Source organism: Meriones unguiculatus, chromosome 1, assembly GCF_030254825.1.
Source record: "Meriones unguiculatus strain TT.TT164.6M chromosome 1, Bangor_MerUng_6.1, whole genome shotgun sequence".
NCBI lineage: Eukaryota > Metazoa > Chordata > Mammalia > Rodentia > Muridae > Meriones > Meriones unguiculatus.
In genome coordinates, this window is record NC_083349.1 from 64,587,325 (window position 1) to 64,609,883 (window position 22,559).

General features: G+C 39.8%; 1 protein-coding gene across 6 annotated transcripts in view; it reads right to left on the reverse strand.

Moving 5' to 3' along the window:
- Sorcs1 (sortilin related VPS10 domain containing receptor 1) overlaps positions 1–22,559 on the reverse strand; it is a 510,611-nt gene that overhangs the window by 141,481 nt on the left and 346,571 nt on the right. The window lies entirely within an intron of this gene.

The following is a 22,559-nucleotide window of genomic DNA, read 5'->3' on the forward strand; positions in this document are numbered from 1 at the left end:
GAGAGCAACAGAACAAAACAAAACAAACAAACAAACAAACAAACAAAACCTAGGCCCTGGGGGCTCTGCAGAGACTGATACCTCAGCCTAGAATCATGCATGGAGAGGACCTAAAATTCCTGCTCAGATATAGCTCATAGACTGAGTCTTCAAGTGGGTTCCCTACTAGGGGAACAGGGGCAGTCACTGGCATGAACTTGGTCACCTGCTCTTTAATCACCTCCCCTTTTTGAGGTGGCCTTACTAGGCCACAGAGAAAGAGAATCCAGGCACTCCTGATGGAACCTGATAGGCTAGGGTCAGATAGAAGGGGAGGAGTACTCCCCCTATCAGTGGACTAGGGGAAGGATATAGAGAGGGGAGAGTGAAAGAGGGTCGGAATGAGAGGAGATGAGGGAGGAGGCTACAGGCAGAATACAAAGTGAATAAATTATAATTAATTATAGTAGTAGTAGTAGTAGTAACAATAATGAAAAAGGAGTCAGTTATCCTTTTAGGACTTCTAGAATCATGCCTATACCTTAGATATTTTTTAATGCAAAAAACAAGATTTCCTGGAACACACACACACACACACACACACACACACACACACACACGTAAAATTCCTGACATGGTTTAAACTGGTAGTTCATGCCTATCATCACAGCCACTTGAGAGCCTAAGGCCCCCAGGACAGAAGTTCCAGGGTAGCCTGTTCAATGTTGTCAGTAATAACAAAGTTAGCTAATAGCTGAAAGGCGGAGCGCCAGTGTGGTGGATGTGAAGTGTTGGGTTTCATTCTGAAGATCCCACCCAAAATATGCTTCCGTTATACAGTGAGGGCTCAGAAAGTGTTGCTGAGCTTGCTCTTTTCTATTATCTCATTTTATTTTGAAGAGATGCATTGGGAAGTTAATAATCACCCATGAAATTGAAAGCAATGTTGGCATTATAAACTTTTAGGATAACATGGGCACCACTAGCAGAAATAATGTATAAAAATTGTTTGTTTTCACAGGTCAATAGTCAAAACAAAGATTCAATACGTACTAGTCCATAAACCAGACAGCAACTATGTGAAAGCAAAATTCATTTATTTACTTATTCAGCATTCCAAGCTCATGGTAAATAAAATCAAAGCCAACGAATTCTTCCCATAAAAAGTTCAGAGATGCAGATGAATGGGAAGAATATTCTAACATTTGGGATGCCATTGGAACATCCAGGGAAAATGGTTCATCCCCTGTAGGTAGAATCTCAGGAAGCAGCACTCCAGGCTGACTGTGGAAGGAACTGGATCAAAACTCCAGGAATATTCACCTAGGTGACTGATAAACAATGGTGGTAGAAACATTTTCCATTTAAATATAAAGAGTAAGTGTGGGCCTAGTCTTGGTTAAAAAAGAAAAAGAGAGAAAGTTATCCACATGGAAATCAAGTAAAGAGGTCTGGGGTTTTAAAAGTAGAACAATAAAAGTGAGGTGAAATACAGTTAGGCATCATCATTAAGCACCACCTGCAAGGGGAAGGCTTTGCATTTGACTCTAAGAGACATAAGGGCACAGGGTCTTTTCTGAGATGGACACTCAACCAAAGACCATGAGAGGATAAAACCTAGAACCTCTGCTCAGATGTGACCCGTGATAGCTCAGTAATCAATTGGTTTCCCATAGTAAGGGGAACAAGGACTATTTCTAACAGGAACTCAATGACTGGCTCTTTGACCTCCCCACCTCCCAAGGGAGGAGCAGTACTGTTAGGCCACAGTGGAGGACTTTGCAGCCAGTCCTGAAAATACCTGACAAAAGGGAGTCATATGAAAGGGGAGGAGGTCCTCCCCTACTAGTGGACTTGGAAAGGGGCAGGGAGGAGATGAGGCAGGGAGGGTGGGACTGGGGAGGGAATGAGGGATACAACTGGGATACAGAATTAACAAAATGTAACTAATGAGAAAAATAAAATTATGGAAAAAAATAATACTTGCTTAACAAAAAAGGTTTAAGACGTCAGATAATTTGCCTGAGTTAATGTGAGAATATGTTGCATATTAATTCATGTGAAAGTAGTTGTCTTTTTAAATGAAATAAATTTAACACCTGAGAGAATGAAAAAAAAAAGAGAGACATAAGACGAATAAAGTTAAGGAAATATGGCTGAAGACGAGGCTGACTACTGCTACACTTACCTGCTTTGCATTTAGCTCTGGGTGCAACCCTGAGCATTGAGGGGAAAAAATGGAATCAGTACAATACGTAATCACCCAGATGGAAGAACGCATCTCCTGCCTGTGTGTGCACCTTGGGGGAAACTGAACTGAAATCTTACTGACCATGCTAGATAGGTCCACTCTTCTGAAAAAGCTGGGGTGTAGCCTGATGCAGCCTAGTCCCTCTCTGCGACTGGTATCTCAAGGTGGTGTTCCCACTGACAGCTATTTTATAATACCACTCTAAGGATCACCAGAGCCGAGGCTGCGAAGAAACTAAACCCAGCCTGACACGGAGCACCACGAATGCTAGCAGTGCGATGTCAGCCCTGTGAAGTACAACCAGCCAATGCAGCAGCCTTTGTAGACATTCTCTACAGAGGAACTCAGAAATGCCACAGTTTATCATTCTCCTGGCATTTTGTCTGAGTTTATCCCACTTTAATATAGTGCTCAATAAATGCTGCAGAGCCACAAATGTCCTGAAGTAGATAACTGCAGAGCAAGTATTAAAAAATAAATACTATGACTGGATAGCACCTACTTATTCAGATTTAGAAATGCATAACAGCATCCAGGGCATGGAGATGGAGGCTGTGAGGGAGAGAGACCTCTGCTTTCCTTTTCCTTATTTTGATGGAAGATTCACGTATCACAGGCATCCTCAATAACCACTAACTCAGAAGCAAGCAAGCCTGGCTACTATAGAGGCAGCAGTGTGGCTGGCAGATATTAATTAGCAGCTGCACTCCTTGATTCTGGGCTGGCCCTTTACTTGCCATGAGAGTTTTTTTTAAATTAAATTTTATTTATTATATTAATTACAGTTTATTCACTTTGTATCCCAACTGTAGCCCCCTCCCCATTCCCCTCCCAATCCCACCCTCCCTTGCTCATCTCTTCCTATGCTCCTTTCCAAGTCCATGGATAGGGGAGTTTCTCTTCCCCTTCCATCTAACCCTAGCTTATCAGGTCTCATCAGAACTGGCTGCATTGTCCTCTTTAAAGCAAACATCATCAGGAGACCCCTGGCTACAGCCACAACTTTTACTCTTGTACAAGGTAGTTTAACCTGAGGTCTCATCTGTTGTACAATCAGGAAAAACAAAACAAAACAAAACAAACAAACAAAAACAAGCTGTGTTAAAGAAGCCTGGATGTCATTTTAACCTCTCACTTTAGCCTAAGAGACATGCTTTCTTCCTGTTTTTTTTTTCTTTAGTCTAGATCTCACCCTAGTAACAAAGCTACCTCCTATGAACAACAAATAAGAAGCCAATAAGTAGACACGAGAAATAAAAGGCAATTGTCATTTTCCTGTGCATAATGGTCTACTGTGAAATCAGCATAGATGGCAACCTTGACATCCTTATGCCTCATGCCAGAAGCCTATTTACACTGAAGGTATTTTTCATAAATTGTTTGTTTGTTTGTGTGTGTGTGTGTGTGTGTGTGTGTGTGTGTGTGTGTGTGTAGGAAACAGTGAAGAATGAGTTTCTGATGAAGAGTAAAGGAATTCATACACATCAGAATGGTAATGGCAAGGGGAAGATGTTTGTTGCACAACCTGCTTTGCAGAAGTAAAGCTTTTAATGTAAACATGTCAGAAGGAATCAGCACACTTCAAGAGCCTAACCTCTTGCTGTGGGTCTTGGTCTCATATGACATTACATAACTGAAGGTGGAAGGTACACACACATCCACGCACACACACACACACACATGGCAACGAAAGATTTATGATTGTACAACAACCAAAAATTAATTCAAAACCAAATGTGAGGTGGACCTCCGGTATTTTGGAGATCACTCACAAGAGAGACTTCACATTCACATAACTAACTTCACTGGCAACTTTCTGAACACACGAGATGTGCACTTTGTACCATGAACATCATTATGTCACACGATGGCAGGGAATGCTCCATGCGACACCTCTGCTTAGGGTCTAGACACAGCCCATTAAAATCCCAGCGTCTTCATGCTCTCAGCGCTCACAGAAACAGAATGGTCTGATTACAGAAAACAGAGTCCTACCATCATTCCACAACATGTAAGTACTTAATTAATGTATCTTTGGATCGAAGTATATTGAAACTATTAATTAAAAAATTATATTTGACATGCTGATACAAATTTCATACAGACCAAAAGCAATAACAACAAATCCTTAAATGAATTTTGGCTTGATATTAAGATATAATGCACAAGCATTTATATATTTGTCCCTTAAGCGTGAACTAGTGAGGCTGGCACCCCAAGAAGGAGAGGTGCTGAGAGTGCAGTGGCCCTGCGCCGTGTCTGCTCTGGGTTGGCTGGTCTCTTCTCTCTCTAGGGAAGGGCCTTGTTAGGGAGACTGTGAGTGGTGCACTTTATGGCCACGTCAGAGAGTGTGTGCAAAGGTGTAAAGGACCTTAGTTTAATTTTTTAAATATATTTGATTTCTTAGATGTAAATGAAGAGCAGGAGCAGATCTGAAGAAATGCAGAGTGAATTGGTGCCAGTCAGCATGTCCGAGACAGAGCGCATAGCTGCCATTACTTCCGACGCAACCACTGGGGAAACATCGGAGTTAAAGGACAACTCATGCATCTCAGTTTCTGGTGACAAAAGCCCCAGATTAGAAGTAGAATCTGAACTATTGTCATTGGACCATAAATATATTTGCAATGTTTTGTGTTACAATCTATGTGAAGTATAGTTTTCAGGTTGGATAACTGTGAAATCGAAATATGGATCAGTTCTGAGAAACACTGGTGAAACTGTGTCCTGCAGTGTCAAACAGCCAGTGAAGACTCGAGTCACAGTTGCAGAAATAAGCACCTCCATAGCGTGAGGTTTTCTCTTTTGTCTTTAACAGCTGTTAAAATTATATATAATTTTACATATCCCAAAATTGTTTCAACATAAATTAATTTATTATTTGTTATCAATAAATATCTGCTTTCTGTACCTGTTTTACAGACCTACATACCCAGGGTCATGCGAATATTTCTTGGGGGACTAGTGAATGAAGTTCAGTGTCTACTCTAGGGGAACCACTGGACCAGGTGTGAACAGACCAAGACAAACCTCTCTGCGGCACTGATTTACCCCCATTGTCTTCAAATTGCTCTTTTGGCCCTGAGTTTGCTTCTTACATCATATTTACATTTCTAGTCAAGTTCATATTTTCTATTTTCCTACTCTTCTTTGTCTCTGTATTTTCTCTAAATGTGTGTGGAATAGATTGGAATATGAGAGTCTGCATACCATGCACCATAGCCAGGTCAGTGCACATGATTTCCAAATTAAAAAAAAAAAATCACAGAGCAAGGAGAATCAGAAAATAGATTTTAAATCAACAACACATCTGATGCCCTAAGGTGATTGGTAAGGCCAGTGAGATTCAGACATTAAAGTGAATACAGTTAAAGAGCTTGTGAGGCCTTATCAAAATTCCTTTTTATCATTTTTAAAGTTTAGTGCTATCATACTTTTAGCTACATGTTAATTTGCCTAATAATAGATCTAGGAGATAGTTCCTTATCAGCTCATAAAACTAACGAAGTAAATCTCTAAGTACTTTATTACAGTCTATTAAATGAAAATCTCCAATTTACTGGGTCTATTAGTAGACCCAAAGTAAAAAAAAAAAAAAAAAAAAAAAAATTCCGCTACAAAGACACATGAAAATAATGGCCAGCATCTCTGGGAAAGTACTGGCATTGGCATAGCAAATAGATCTTCACCTTTGTAAGTGATCATAAATTATCAATATGGGAGATACAGTTATGGTATATTTTTATAATTATTCATAAATCTTAAGAATGAATAAAAATAAGAACATTTCAGTACAGAAAATAAAATCTATGTGTAGACTGATTATGTGCATGACCAACAAACGTAGAGAGACAGAAGGGTCGCTTGGAGTAGAAGATAGACGAGAAATTTGTCCCATGTCAGACATAAATGCTGGCCATCTCACCACCAGGGCTAGGAGAGATGACGAAATTTGTGAACAAATTGTGGGTGGAAAGCAATTAGGTGATCCTCCAAGAGGATTGTGTCAGTGCTGATGTTGGGCTCAGAGTGAGATGGGGACTTAACGGTCCAGCTAGGGCAAGAAAGGCCATATTAACCAAGATCAAAAAAGAAATGATCTCTGCACTCTCCTTTCAATTTGTGTGTAAGGATCAAGAACTTCAGATGAGAGGAGAGCACAGACAGAATCTTAAAGGCATTGAAACCTGGCCTATTTTTTTACCCCTGCTGTAAAATAACCTAACCAACAGAAATTACATCCTGTGAGAGAATATAACTCTGATGCTTGCAAACACCTATCTCCAAATAATGTTTTTTTGAAGACAAGGAGAAAAATGAGTACACACCCAAAGCACTCATTTATAAATCATGTATGTGCTATGTTCTTATCATAACATGGGCTTCAGAAAATCTACACAAAATATTACCCATCTAAGACTGAAAAGTAATAAAATATTTAGTGTCTTATTATGACATCTACAAAATTCCCTGTATTCTTTTGGGCTGCTGGAGAAGTGAGTTACTATTCATTGTTGAGGATTCCTAGGGATCTTTCAAACTTATAACCATGCTTATACCACATGGCTGAATTCTGAACTGCTTTAATGAAGACTCATTGTGTGTTTGGTGAAGTTCTAGCATTCGCGATTAGATAGTTAGTGAAATGGGAAAAAAAAATCCCTGTATCTCCTAAAACTTTAAGATGAAAACAACGAAATCTCCTATGTGAGTGTTAATCTACATTATATATACATATACAATGTACATATAGTAAGAACATTTCTGGAAGGCTGAATTGGAAGTAAAATATAGAAACTATGAGATTTAACTACCTTGGAAAAGATCAATCTCTTGTCTAAGGTATGGATCATAGCTGGTGTTTATCTATTAAATGTGAGACTGATGTCAGTTAGGGCAGTGAGGCTGTGGCCTTGTCAGTGTCCTGTTCACCATCTGTCAACAATTTAGATGAGAATGCATGTTGTGTGCCTTCAAAGTCCACATATGACACAAATAGGGTGGGGATGATGAAAACTATAGAGGCAGTGTCAGTTCTGAAAGCAATTCACGTGCCTCACTAATAAATAATACAATCAGAGCAGAACCTAGGCTTTCTAACTTCTTCATGACTACATATATCAGCTGTAAAAAATTTTAATAACAGTTTTTAATAAAAAGTAGGCTGAGGATATATGTCACTATTAGAGTGCTTGCCTGACAGTGGCAATCTTTAGTACCAATAATAAGATAGTGTAAAAAGTACCATAACTATGGGCAGCATCAATGCTCATTCAGGGATCTCTTGAAGACCGAAAGTAAGTTAGAAATGAAAACGTTACAGTTTAGACCTTCTTCATGTTATACTTTAGACCTTCCTAAAGGTTGGAATTCCTTTTTTTTTCTTAGCATGTAAACTATATCTTTTTATATTATTATTACCATTTATCACAATTTATTCAATTTGTGTCCCAGCTGGGGCACCTCCCTCATCTCCTCCCAGTCCCACCCTCCCTCCTTCTTCTTCCCTTGTCCACTGATAAGAGAGGTCCTCCTCCTCTTCTATTTGACCCTAACCTATCAGGGCTCATCAGAACTAGCTGCCTTGTCTTTCTCTGTGGACTGGCAAGGTTGTACCCTCCTATGGGAAGGTGGTGAGAGAGCCTTCCACTGAGTTCTAACCTAGACCTCGTGACTGATGGACAGACAGACAGACAGAGGGCTTGAAGGAAAGATGAATGTAAATAAAAAAAATATTTCTGTTTTATCGTTTAGTATCTCAGAAAAGACAGTCCATATTGTCTATCTTCTAGAATCATGTATCTGGAAAGTAGGACAATATGGTCTTGGGCATATAATGGAGTTTCTAGAGTTTGGAACCAGCCTGAATATTTTCTTAAGTATAGAACTTCAAATAAGTCCAGATGTGTATGTCTGTAACCAGGTAGAAGATTATGAGTTGGAGGCTAGCCTGGGCTACCTATCAAGACCCTGTACCAAATAGCAGCAGCAGCAACGACAACAATAATGACAACAAAATGATTTATTTTTTTAATTCTTTATTAATTACACTTTATTCACTTTGTATCCCCCCTGTGGTTCCCTCCCTCCTCCCCTCCCAATCCCACCTTTCCTCCCCCTTCTCCACGCATGCCCCTCCCCAAGTCCACTGATAGGGGAGGTCTTCTTTTCCTTCTGATCCTAGTTAACTAGGTCTCATCAGGAGTGGCTGCAGTGTCTTCTTCTGTGGCCTGGTAATGCTGCTCCCCCCTCAGGGGAAGGTGATTAAAGAGCAGACCAATCAGTTCATGTCAGAGACAGTCCCTGTTCTATTACAATGGAACCCACTTGGATATTGAACTGCCACGGGCTACATCTGTGCAGGGGTCTTAGGTTATCTCCATGCATGGTCCTTGGTTGGAGTGTCAGTCTTAGGAAAGACCCCTGTGCTCAGATTTTTTGGTTCTGTTGCTCTCCTTGTGGAGTTCCTGTCCTCTCCAGATCTTACTGTTTCCCACTTCTTGCGTAAGATTCCCTGCACTCTGCCCAAAGGTTGCCCATAAGCCTCAGCATCTGCATTGATAGTCTGCAGGGCAGAGCCTTTCAGAGGTCCTCTGTGTCAGGCTCTTGACTTGTTCCCTCTTTTCTCCTTCTTCTGATGTCCATCCTCTTTGCCTTTCTGGATAGGGATTGAGCATTTTAGCAAGAGTCCTTCCTCTTGATTAGTTTCTTTAGATGTACAGATTTTAGTAGGTTTATCCTATATTATATGTCTATATGAGTGAGTATATAGTGTGTGTCTTTCTGTTTCTGGGATAGCTCACTCAAGATGATCTTTTCCAGATCTCACCACTTACCTGCAAATTTCATGATTTCCTTGTTTTCCATTGCTGAGTAATATTCCATTGTGTAGATGTACCACAATTTCTGTATCCATTCCAAAATGACTTTCAAATACATGGATACACAGAAACATGAGGTCAGGCTGAACTAAAACACCAGGTTCCAGGACCCTGAGTCAGAGTGGCTCCACCATCCACGTAGCCTCTCCTCCATATTTATTAGCCTACTATGACATGAAGGTGGTCTATAGCTTTATTGTCTGGGATAGGGACCTCTGGAAAAGGCTCTAAGAAATTATTGCTCAAATTTACATTAAATGAAAAAAAAGAGTGATCCAGTTGTTAAGGTCTGGAGGGCAGGAGACTAGAATCAGGTAAGATAGAAGGAAATTTGATTTATCTTTATCAGAGAGACAAGGTTCCTACAGTATTTAATGAAGCTATTCTTGGAACTTAATTTGTTTATGAAAATTTTCTTGAGTTCTGAGCATGAAGTGTGAGGGAAGACAGTGACTTTCTTATGTGAGAAGACTTTAAAGGCCCTGTTAATTTCCTTTCACTGCTTGGCAATGGAAGCCAGTGTGATAACAAAAACTGAAAAACACACCTTTTCATTTATTGCTTGATTTTTGCTTTGTTTTTAAGTCAGTATTTCACCACAGATGCGAATTCTTAAGGATGTGATTCTACATTTTGGTTCAATAGCAATAAAGGCAGTACAGGAGAAGAACAATTGAAAAGGGAGGCATGGAGATGAAAAGATGGAAGAGCACAAGGATTATAGGAGCCAGAGGGGTCAAAGACACCACAAGAAAACCCACAGAATCAACAGACAAAGGCTCATGGGGACTCACAGAGCCTGAATCAGGGAGCTTGCATGGGACTGACCCCACGTCTTCTGCATATATGTTACAGTTGTGTAGTTTGGTCTTCTAGAACACCAACAGTAGAAGCCTGGGCTATCTCTGACTCTTTTGCCTGCTCTTGGAAACCTTTTCCTCATACTGGCTCTGACTCTTTTGCCTGCTCTTGGAAGTATTTTCCTCATACTGGGTTGCCTTATTCAGCCTTAATAAAAGAAGAAGTACCTTATCTTACTGCAACTTGACACAGTAAGTTTGGTTAATATCCAGGAAGTACTGCCTTTCTGAAGGGAAATGGAGGAGGAGTGGATGGATGAGGGATGCAGAATGGAGGTCAGCAGGGGCGTGAGGACTGGAAGGAGAGGAGGGAGGAGAAACTGTGGTTGGTTGTAATAATAATAATAATAATAATAATAATAATAATGCATTTTAAGAAGCCTTTTGATGTATAATTTCTGTTTTTCTGGGTTTATACAGATTATATTCCTAGGAATAACATGCTAAGATCTCCAGAATCTCAACAAATCTATATGATATGTTTTAAAAATTCTATCACATGATAGAATGTTTAATAAAATAATACCTTGTGGGATGATTTTTACTTTCTATTCTGATATTAAATAATTTTTCTACACACCTCCCACATATACACACATACATACACATTGTCCAGACCATTAGAGACAAAGAAATACAAAAACTTCAGAAAATTAAAGTAGCACATTAATGTGACATAAAATTCTACGTTAGGAAAAAATGTATAAGTGATATTCATAACTGTGAACATTTCACCATACTATGTAAGATGCTTTAACACTGATTGGAGCTGGCTAAAGCATATGTGTGGATTTCCTAGACTATTTAAAAATATTCATTTACTTAATTTTGTGTGTATGTGTTGAGAGCTAAAATGTCGTTGTTTGGAATCATACTTGGTTCCACTATAAAAGCAGTAAGTGTTGTTGACTGCTGAGCCATCTCTCTAGCCCCTTTCCTGGTATCTTGGTTATTGTTTCATAACTCTGAAATTATTTGAAAACTCTAATATTGTGGTAGGGGAAACTACATCCAAAGATTATAAGAACATGCTGAATTATAGGATACCTAATTGGGAAAAACAAAACAAAACCTGTTTCTCTTAGAAACTCAGCATTATCTCATGGGCTATCTGGGTCACTTCATCTTTCACTCTGAAAGGCAGTAAATGAAAATGGCTGCGCTATGTCAGTTCTTGTAAGTTCATGATTCATGGGTTCAGAATAAATAAAGCTACAACATATTTTTAAGCAACAAAGTTACAGTAATATCATTTTCCAAAAAAGATATTAAAGTTAAGTCTGTCTGTGTGTGTGTGTGTGTGTGTGTGTGTGTGTGTGTGTGTGTGTTCTAGTGAGTGCAGGTGTTGGCAGAGACCAGAAGAGGTTGGGTCCCCTGGAGGTCAGTTGCAGGCAGTTGTAAGTGGCCTGATGTGGGTGCTGGAAACTGAACTCAGCTCCTCTGCCAGCGCAGTGCATTCTCTTACACTGAGCATTTCTCCAGCCCTATAATAATGCTTTCTATTATAAGGCTATTGTTGCTCTTATTTTTTTTTCAGTAGAAACCAGTACTGATAATATTCTTATTTATTTCTGTTTAACACTGAAAAGCCCAAATTTTATGAACTACATTGATATTTTGAGCACAGGAGCTGTGGAGGATAGGAGGATTGCTTGGAACAGGGCTGGGAGATGATGTCTGAGAAGTTTGTCTTATTTTCCTAGGTATCTTGTTTCCCATAACTACAGACTTTCTCACAAGTATACTTGCTCATAGAAGGGACATGGGCTAGTCAGTTTGTTCTATAGAATGGCAATTCAGAAACTGTAAAGGCATAAATATTCTAACAAGTTTCATCCTGTCACCATGCAATCCTAAAGTTGTGCTCGGCACATGGTGATAGCTTTGTAATTCAATTATTGGTAATAGTAATGTCTTCTGGGATTTATCTGCCTCAAATGTGGGCACTCATGTAAAACTCTTTACATAAATCTTTTGAGTGCAGGTTCTGTCCACACCTTGGGGCGCATCTTGCCATGCTTGGGAAGGCTTGACACTTTTCTCTAAATTATGGGATTGCTTTGCTTAGAGGTGTTGATGTCTTAAGTGCTGGACGAACAATAAACAACACTGAGACAGGTCCATTTCCTCTTGTTATTCTACTTAGAGGAAGATAGATCCTGATAGACAGACGAGTTCTGTTCTCATTTTAAAAGGCTCTTGGCGTCCATTTTTCTGGTACTTTGTAGGCAAGATCTCTGTAAGTCATAGGAGGTCAGATGGAATGCCTTCTAAATTCTCCTTGAGAGTAGAGATTCTGACATTTAACTGTTTCAGGGATGGTCACCTGACCCATCCTGAAAATTCTGCCAACTGTTCAGTGCTGTGTCTTCTCCATCCTACCTTCTTCATGATTAGGTACTAAGTCAGCCTCATCTAATCTTTGATGAAAAAAAAAAAAAAACTTGGGCTATCTGATCCCCAAATCCATTCCTCAAGTCCATCCATCAAAAAATAGTAGTTGGAAGCCTATTTCATCCATTCCCCAAATCTTTAGCTTTTGTTTCATTTTAATATCTTTTAAACCAGTAGGTGTCTCATGATGATCATAATGTTGTAGTTAAGAAGACATTGTATTTACTGATTCACAAAATAATAGTACATGTTCATTTACTTAAATTTTAGATTCAATACTAATAGATGATATAGGGAACTTTCCAGGCACTGGTCAGTGTGCTAAGCCTTTAGTCAAGTGTGTGTGCATGTGTGTGTGTGTGTGTGTGTGTGTGTGTGTGTGTGTGTTTGACCTTGTGCTTAAACATCAGACATAAGGATATAAAGGAAAAAATGAAAATATTTTATATGCAGTCAAATACACAATCACACAGATGACACACAAATAAACAGAAGGAGAGAGACAGAGAAAGAGAAACTGGTTAACCTACACCTCAGTATTTTGTTACAGGAAATAGAGAAGTATGACTCAAAGAGAAAGGAACAACATCTAAAAATAGACAATGTGACATATGCAAATGTTCTCATCTTTTTCATACTTATAAATGCTTACATTATATGAGGGGGAAATCTTATGTTAGGTTGAAGCATAATTTTGTTTTTCTGAGGAACATTTTGAGAAAGGAGTCATATGACTTTGTGTAGTGCTCTTATAAGCAGAGTTCCATCAAAAGCATTGTGACTGCATACAGTGTGGATCAAGACTGAATGAGTAACCATAACTATGTGCAAAAACATGGAGAAAGCCTAGAAGTCTTTGGGTTTCCAGTGAGGTATGTTCACTATCTTTAAATTAACTTTCTTTAATTTAATGACAAATTAGGAAGCCAGCATAAAGAGCATTCCTTTCCTTATTTCAGCCTCATTCATGCCAGTGTTTGGCACTTTGACACCTGAGGAATTTTTAGTAGAAACCTGGTGATGTGATTGAATCTCTACTGTGCAACGATAGAGAAGCTGCTGCATTGGGGGGGAGGGGGTCAGCAAATCATCAAGATAAGGGGACAGGAATCAATGATGACCATTAGTGAATGAAGTCTGCAGGAGAAGTGATGAGCTCATGCTGCACAAAGGCGCAGTCACTTTGATTTGTGAGGAAAACTTGCTAATCACAGGAAGAGATTAAGAAGTGAAGGAAGGTGCAAGAGGCTTGGGAAGCTGCACTCATGTGGAGATCATTAACTTCTAGAAAATCGAGGATAATGAAAATGCTCTCTTAGCACAGGTGCAGTTAAAGTCCCAGCACAGCTCCTGGGGTGAGTCTCAGAACACCTTCCTGCCACTGCCCCATGCTGTGCCCACAGTCTAGCCCACAAACTGCCCATGGTCAAGCTCACAGAGTGGGCTCCCACCTGGGAGCTGTAGTCAGGAAGGATGAGCGCAGGAAGAGATGAGGAAGTCTGACATTCCAAGGAAATGCTTTCTTGTTGTTCTGTCTTCTCCAGAACTGTGTTGAGAAGGGCACGATGGGATGTCATCTCGTGCATGCACACGGTGTGCACCTTTGCACGTCCACATGTGCTGCAGTTAAGGTGCTAAACAAGGTGAAGAGAGACGTGTGAAGGGCAGAGGCTTGGCTCTTAATGACCTCGTCTTTTAGAAAGAAAGGAAGATAGAAAAAAGATATATTTGGAGACTATACCCAATGCTAACTTACTTGCTGATAACAATATTATTTCATTTTTAGTTTGCAAAATAAGACTTTAATGAAGAAAACTGACATTTGGGCAAGCTTCCTACTTCCCTCAGATAGTGAACACTGAACCAGAGATTGAACTTGGACATGTTGACCCTAAACATATGCTCATCCCAATAATGACCCAAACAGAACTTAATTGCAGTTTGTGTTATGCTGTATTACATTCTGAGGAGAAACAGAAATCACAAATGAAGTATAAGAACTGAATAGAGCACCATAAAGTAGGCAGTCAATGATCTAAGCATGTTAACATTCTCGTCCAACTATGTCAAGGTTCTTTGCACATCATCTTTGCATACACTTAGTAGCTAACACTGGAGAATAGAATCCTGGAAAGGAGTAAGAGTCTACATATATAGGACACAGGCTGAAAAAGGTCTCAGATGAAAAGCTTTACTGGTCCATAGCATCATGGAGGTCATGAAGGCATACTAGAAACAGGCTTGCAACATGGGGTCCTGTAAGCATGTCTTTAGGCACAACTAGTTTTAAATTTCATCAAATGTATATCATAAGGTTAAATAATTAAGTATCTATGAGACTTTGCTTATATACTTACCTTTCTATTTATTTCTCATCTGAAATGAGTACGAAAATGTCTATGCATTAGGAACATTTTTGGGGTTTTCCATTATCTTCTCTCCTTTCCTTGCTAAAAGCTGTTAAGTCTTTTCTGTCTCATGGCCTTTCCTCACTCTCTGTTCATGTTGCTTACAAAAGTTGTTTCTACCCCCAGGTCTAACTAGGGGCATGTTACCTAATCAGGCCCAGAAGACTTAATTCCAGGAGCATGGCTGGACACAGCTTTTTATAGGAAGACATAAACTGTTCAGAGACTGAAGTGTGTGGAGGGAGAGAACATGATCTGATCCATATAATCGGCCTGTTGATCTAGAGGAATAAACAGTTAGACCCTCTGTTGGTTAAGACACATGAACACGCATCTTGTTTCATTACTTCTGCAGGCTGCATTTTTTATTATATTTTAACAGTCTTGATCAATTTAAACTATTAATGCAAAATTTTAATAAGCCTGAAACACATTCAACCTACAAGTAGGATTTGTTGTTTATTGTCTAAAACTGGCAAAGGATGTCATGGTTTTTGTCCTGAATATGGGAAACAATGAAACTATAGATATGACTTTGTACACGCTGTGCACAGTTTCTCTGTCTCCTTCCACCGTGGACTTGGAGGAGCAAACTCAAGTTGTCAGCTTTAAATGGTGAGTGCCTTTACCCACTGACCGAATAACTATTTTTTCTTTTTTTAAAATTTTCTTTTCTTTTTTATTTTAATCACAGGTCATTTACTTGTATCCCTTCTTCTTTCTCTCCCAATCCCACCCTCCCTCATCTCCTCCCTGCCCCCTTCCAAGTCCACTGATAGGGGAGGTCCTCCTCCTCCTCTTCCATCTGATCCTAGCTTATCAGGTCTTATCAGGACTGGCTGCAATGTCCTTATCTGTGGCCTAGCAAGGCTGCTCCTCCCTTGAGGTGGGGGAGATCAATGAGCCAGTCATTGAGTTCATGTCAGAAATAATCTTTGTCCCCCTTACTAAGGAACCCACTTGGATACTGAGCCACCATGGGCTACATCCGATCAGGGGTTTTAAGTTATATCCATGCATGGCCCTTGGTTGGAGAAACAGTCTCATAGAAGACCCCTGTGCCCTGATATATTTGGTCCTTGTGAAGCTCCTGTCTCCTCTAGGTCATACTAACTCACCCTTCTTTCATATGATTCCTTGCACTCTGCCAAAGGTTTGGTCATGAGTCTCAGCATCTGCTTTGATACACTGCTAGGTAGAGTCTTTCAGATGACCTCTGTGGTAGGCTCCTATCCTGTTACTTATTTTCTCCTACTTCCAACGTTGATCCCCTTTGTCTTTCTAAGTGAGGATTGATCTTCTTACCCTGGGTCTTCCTTCTTGTTTAGCTTCTTTAGGTGTATAGATTTTAGTATGTTTATCCTATCTTACAGGTCTAGTACCCACTTATAAGTGAGTATATACCAGATGTGTCTTTCTGCACCTAGGATACCTCACTCAGGATGATCTTTTCTAGATCCCACCATTTGCCTGCAAATTTCATGATTTCCTTGTTTTTAATTGCTGAGTAGTATTCCATTGTGTAAATGTACCATAACTTCGGTATCCATTCCTCCGTTGAGGGACATCTGGGTTGTTTCCAGGTTCTGGCTATTACAAATAAAGCTGCTAAAAATATGGTTGAGCAAACATCCTTGTTGTGTACTTGAGCATCTTTTGAATATATGCCTAGGAGTGGTATAGCTGGATCTTGAGGAAGCAGTATTCCTGAATGTCTGAGAAAGCTCCAGATTGATTTCCAAAGTAGTTGTACAAGTTTATATTCCCACCAGCAATGGAGGAGGGTTCCCCTTTCTCCACAACCTCTCCAGCATGTGTTGTCACTTGAATTTTGATCTTAGCTATTCTGATGGGTGTAAGGTGAAATCTCAGGGTCATTTTGATTTGCATCTCTCTGATGACTAAGGATGTTGAGCATTTTTTAAGTGTTTCTCTGCCATTCTATATTCTTCTACAGAGAATTCTCTGTTTAGTTCTGTACCCCATTTTTTAATTGGATTACTTGAATTATTGCCTTTTAACTTCTTTAGTTCTTTATATATTCCGGATATCAGCCCTCTGTCAGATGTAGGGTTGGTGAAGATCCTTTCCCAATCTGTAGGCTGTTGAAAAACTAATTTTTCACAGCTCTAATTTTTCATGTTAATTTATCATAGAAAATTGGTAAACACTGACTGTTATAGACAGTCCATGTATATGAACAAATACATCAAAGTAAGTGCAAACTAATTTTCAGTTAAATAGAAATTTTTAAGAATATTTTAAGCCAAGTGAATTGTTTCATCTTTTGTAATGAGAATTATTCTTTGTTGTTTTTTTTTTAAATCCCAAACTTTACTCAGATCTCAACAAGCCACATTTTTCAACCTCTTATAAATAATCAAGCTGTTAACAAAAAGGCATTTTCAAGGCACCTGGATACTATGCCTCCAAATCCATGCTTTTCATTGATCAATGCATGCACTTGGCTCTTACTAAATTATTAGACAAAAATAAATAATATGCAATTGTATAAGTTTAACAATTTTCAGGCTTTTTATTGTGGGAAAAAGATGGAAAATACATTTTTACTTTGAGGTTGATTGCTAGTATCACAACTAAGAACATAAAGCCAGAAAAATTTAAGTTTCAAAGGCTGCTATGTATCATGATTGTTCTGGTATATAAATTATACAACTTTTCTTTTACATTAAAATAGGGCAACAACTACTACCTCACAATGGTATCATCATGATTAAAGATCATGGCTTATTGTGTGCCTATACCTTTACAGGTACTTATATAGAAGACTGTTTATGACATTGCACTGACATTCATATCTCTTACCTGTAATTGCCCCTAATGAGAATACATCCCTCTTTCTTTAATAATGGAATCCTCAAAAGTTTTTATTTTTTTCTTTAATAGTCATATCTCCCTTTGGCTACATGGTTCATGTCATTTAGTGAACACCAGTTCAGTTCCCAGGGTAAATAACTGATCTTCATGTATAATTTTTCACCTTATATAACCATAGACATATTAATTCATATTTTTTCTCTGGAAACAGGGAACATGCCGAGCAGGTGATGGAACTACTAAACTATTAGGCTGAAAGCCTAAAGCTGAAAGTGTCCTTTCTGTGTCCCAAAGTAGAGAAGCCCAGTCTAAGCCTAAGCCAACACAGAGGGAAATAGAGCCAACAGAGATAAAGTCAGTCATTATCAATGATTCCGTTACTGTTAATCACTGGGCTCTGGACCTAATTCTCAAGAATACAGAAATGGCTTAACTCCCCATAATCCCTGTCTTAGTAGATGGTAAAGTTTGAACTCAAACCTCTGTGTCCCTGAGGCTTAAGTGTCTCCCCACAGTGACACAATGACATGGATTTCTCACATAGGAGAGGACATACTCATGACAGTCTTCAGTTAAATGAGAAGAAAGGCCAATCCACGGAGAGCAACACTGTGCTTAGGCAGGCTTTATGTGAGGTCTTAAGTCAGTTCTGGAAGCAGTATAAAGTCCTGGGATGAAAGTGGCTATTTGCAGTAGTTAGGACACTATTAATCGCAATCACCAGATAAGGTAAGAATAAGATGTTGCATCCCATAATTATTTACAATCGCCATTGATTGCTTCCAGGGGTGGTGTGACTATTGCCTCTCACAGATGATTCTGAAGAGAGCTTGATGATGCGCAAAACCTATGATTTTATCTTCATGTTCCCCACCCCTGCGGAAAGTGCTATGTTATTACCCATGGTCATTTAATGATTCAATTTAACACTGAAGAGAAGCACTGAGAACTACTCACCCCCTCCTACTAGGCTGGAGCGGCAATGATTAAAGTACGTTTCTTTTAATTAACGCTGGCTGAAAACTCCTCAGCAGTTTCATGGTTCCTGCGTAATTTGAAACAACTTGTTTCCAGGAGTGAGTGTAATAACACATATCGCTTTGATTGACGGGTTTCCTGCTGGACTCAGGAAGTGGCTCAGTGTCAGATGACACAGACCGTGTGGCCAGAGACCAAGAGATTTTTACTAGTAGCCTTGGTGTTGTGTAGCTCGCCAGGTCTCCTGCCCTCTCCGGAAATGTCAGGCAAGCTAAAACTCATGAGGGCCAAAAGCCAAATGTATTTGGAAAGATGCAAAGACAGACACTGTGGCCTAAACCCCCTTTGAGTTGTGACTACTTCTTTGTCTAAGGCATGAGACTTCAGCTCCACAATGAGCAGCAGAGGCATCAGCATCTGAATTAGGTACTTTCCACCTGTGTGACCTTGGTCTAATTACCTAACTGATCTCCGTCTGTCCGCAATGATAATAAGTAGCTTCCTCAAAAGATGAGCTAGAACTCACAAACAATAGTAGACAATGCTTTGGAGAGGTGTTTTTGTGATATTTTGTTGGCAGGGATTTAGAAATCTTCTTTTAAAACAAACCCTTCTTCAAAGGATTAAGTAAAAAAAGGACAGATTAGCAGGGGTGAGATGGGAATGAGGTCTGTCTTCCTTACAATAATGCTGTATGAAAACAAGATCTCAGGTAAGCTTGAAAATATGGTGCAGGAAATACAGCTTAACTGGACATACCTCCAGCTTTCCACTCTTCCTCACCTGTCCACTTATGTGGTGCTTTTCCTTATTTCTATTGCTAAGGAGCAAACTGAAAGAAAATGCAGACCCTCCTATCTACCCTCCTGAGCTGTACTGTGACACACCAACAGCACACACTCTAGTACTCTAGTTCATGTGCAGATACCTGCAGCCCCTGGTGAGTCTCCCTTATACAGAAGTTGGTTCTTCATAGATATCCCATTGGCAAATATCACATTGTCTCTGTGATAAACTGGGAGGACTACACTTTTTATCAGTTATTTATCTGAGTCCTTTCTACATACATAAAGCACACACACACACACACCACCACCAGCAGCAGCAGCAGCAGCAACAGCAGCAACAACAACAACCAAAACAGTACAGAAAGTAGTTGGATAGTTGGAGGGGGAGCACTGACTCTTCTCTTAAGGGTGTTATCATTTTTTGATAAAATACATAAAGATGACAGTGACTCATGAACACCGGACAAAATAAGCAGAACTACTGATGAAGGGCTGGAGAGATGACTCACCGGATAGAAGCTGCTCTCCCACAAGACACAGTTGTGTTCCCAGCACCCGCATGATGTCTAACAACCATTTCTAATTCCAGTTCCAGGGGTATCTGACGACCTTTCTAGCCTCTGGAAGCACTGCAGCCAAATGATACACACAAACAAATGCAGACAAAACACCTACACACATAAAGTAAAAAATAAATAAAGCTTTAAACATGTTGGCCAGAGGGGAGACTGAGGAAGATACAGAGATGGACTCCCAGACCTGGGAGAGGTCAGCTTGGCTTGGTGTCTGAAAGAGCATCCCCAGCCAGGCCAGCAACAGAAGCGTGAACAAGCCTCAGTACAGCCGATCAGTCAGAGGTGGCTTATGGTAGCAGAAGAAAGGTTGTTAACTGGGGCTGGGCTCGTGTTCCAGGATGTAAGAGTGCTTGGCAGGCAAGCAGGAAGACCTGAATTCAAATACTCAGCACCCCTATAAAAAGCCATGAATGTCTGTACACTCAGCACTGTGTCAGGGCAGAGGGCAGAGACAGATGGATTTCTGGGGGTTGCTGGCCACCAGCCTACCTCCACGTTCAGTGAGAGATTTTCTCTCAAGAAAATAAAACAGAACGGTAGAGGAGACACTGCACTTGATGTCATAGTGTACACTACACACACACACACACACACACACACACACACACACACACACATCCATTGGGTACACATCACAGAAATACAAAGCAAAGGAAGGAAAGAAGGAAAGGAAGAAAAATAAGTGATCTCATTCAACATAGATATTTCTAGATCACAAGTCTGTAACTTCTTCAGGACCCTCCCTGCTCTCCCTCCTTCTCCTTGCGCTCCTTCCCTCCTTCTTGTCATCCTTCTTTTGAGGCACAGTCTTACTCTGTAGCTGCTCTAGCCTTAAACTTATACTGCTCATCTCCTTTAGTGTTGAAATTACACACAAGGATCACCATATCCAGTTTATGTAGTACTGAGGATTGAACTCAGGGCCTTGTGTGTGCTAAGCAAGCACTCTGTAAACTGAACCAAATCACCAGAACCTATATATTAAAAACTTGTCTATGGCTGACCCTTGGTATTAGAGAGCAAGTAGGGGGCTCACCTCTGGGGAAGAATCGCTATCTCTTGCTACAGAGTAACACTAAATGGACACAGCAGGTTGCAATTATATATTTACTTATATAATAACTAAGAAGTAATAATTAAAATAAAAGGCCATGAAGCCATGAATTTAAGGGAGAGTGGGAGATCATGGGAGGAGTTGGAGGAAGGAGGGGGCAGTGATGTAAACACAGTATGCATATATATATATGTGTGTGTGTGTGTGTGTGTGTGTGTGTGTGTGTGTGTATGTTTGTGTGTGTGTGTATTTCTCTAACACAGCTCTCCTGTTTTCAAAAAGCACCGGGACGTTAGGGAAGTATTTGGAAATGTGAAGTGCAAGAGCTGGGTGTGATGGCCCACATATATAGTTCCAGTGCTTAGAAGGTAGAGGCAGCAAAGTCATGAGTCAAGCCCAAACACAGCTATATAAGGAGTTTGAGACCATCCTGGCTCTCAGGGGACTGTATCTAACTAAAAAAAGAAAAGGAAAGAAAAGAAAAGAGAAAAGAGAAGAGAAGAGGAAAAGAAAAGAAAAGAAAAGGGAAGGGAAGGGAAAGGAGAGAAGAGAAGAGAAGAGAAGAGAAGAGAAGAGAAGAGAAGAGAAGAGAAGAGAAGAGAAGAGAAGAGAAGAGAAGAGAAGAGAAGAGAAGAGAAGAGAAAAGGCAACAAAGGTAAACATGCTCCTTTGTGAAGTAAGTACAGAAGTGAGGGAAACACAGAGGAAGTAGGCAGCTGGAAGGAACCAGCAGGTTGACCCTCCATCCTGTAATTCCAACATGATTACAGAAGTGCCTTCAAGAGATGATTTTATAGCCCTCATTGCAGATGTCATTGGCCCCTGTCCTGATGATACTGGAATGCTTAAATATGGAATACATAGCCTCTCCTGTGAGCTAGTTCCTCTAACACTATGGAAAAAGCCTGGAGACAGGCTGGCCATCTCTTCCCTGGGCAGCTCGGCTTGAACTAGGGTTTGCTCTTCTACTTCATGGCAGAGGTGAAGATACACATTTTAACACTAGCACTAAGTAAAATATCACATTTACACTAGAATGTTCTAAACCTGGCTCTTGCTTTTCTTGGATTTTGGATTGGGAACACAAAAGTGAAAATTAACTTTTGTCACTTGCTTGATTTTCAAACTGAGCTACCTATTGTTACGGGAGAATTGTTACACAGAATTAGGAGCATGGTTAAGATAACCCAGATTATGATTTGCTTGGCTTCATTTCTGTTCTATATTTTTCTCTCCTTCTCCTCTTTCTCTATTACTACTTTTTTATATGCATAATAGTTTATAACATGTAGTTTATTATTTATGTTCAATAGATATTATCTCAACATGAATTCTTACAGTAAACTTATTTGCTACTATTTAAAATATGAGGGTATATGCATAATTTCCGCACACTATAAAAACAAGATATAGGACAGTGCATACAACTAACACTCATGCAAATTCAAACTCATCAAATTAAAAAATATCATCTATATCTATACTTATAGATTACAGACTGGATGTCTATACTCCTCCCAACATCAAAATTAATGCCCTAGGCTGAAGTGATA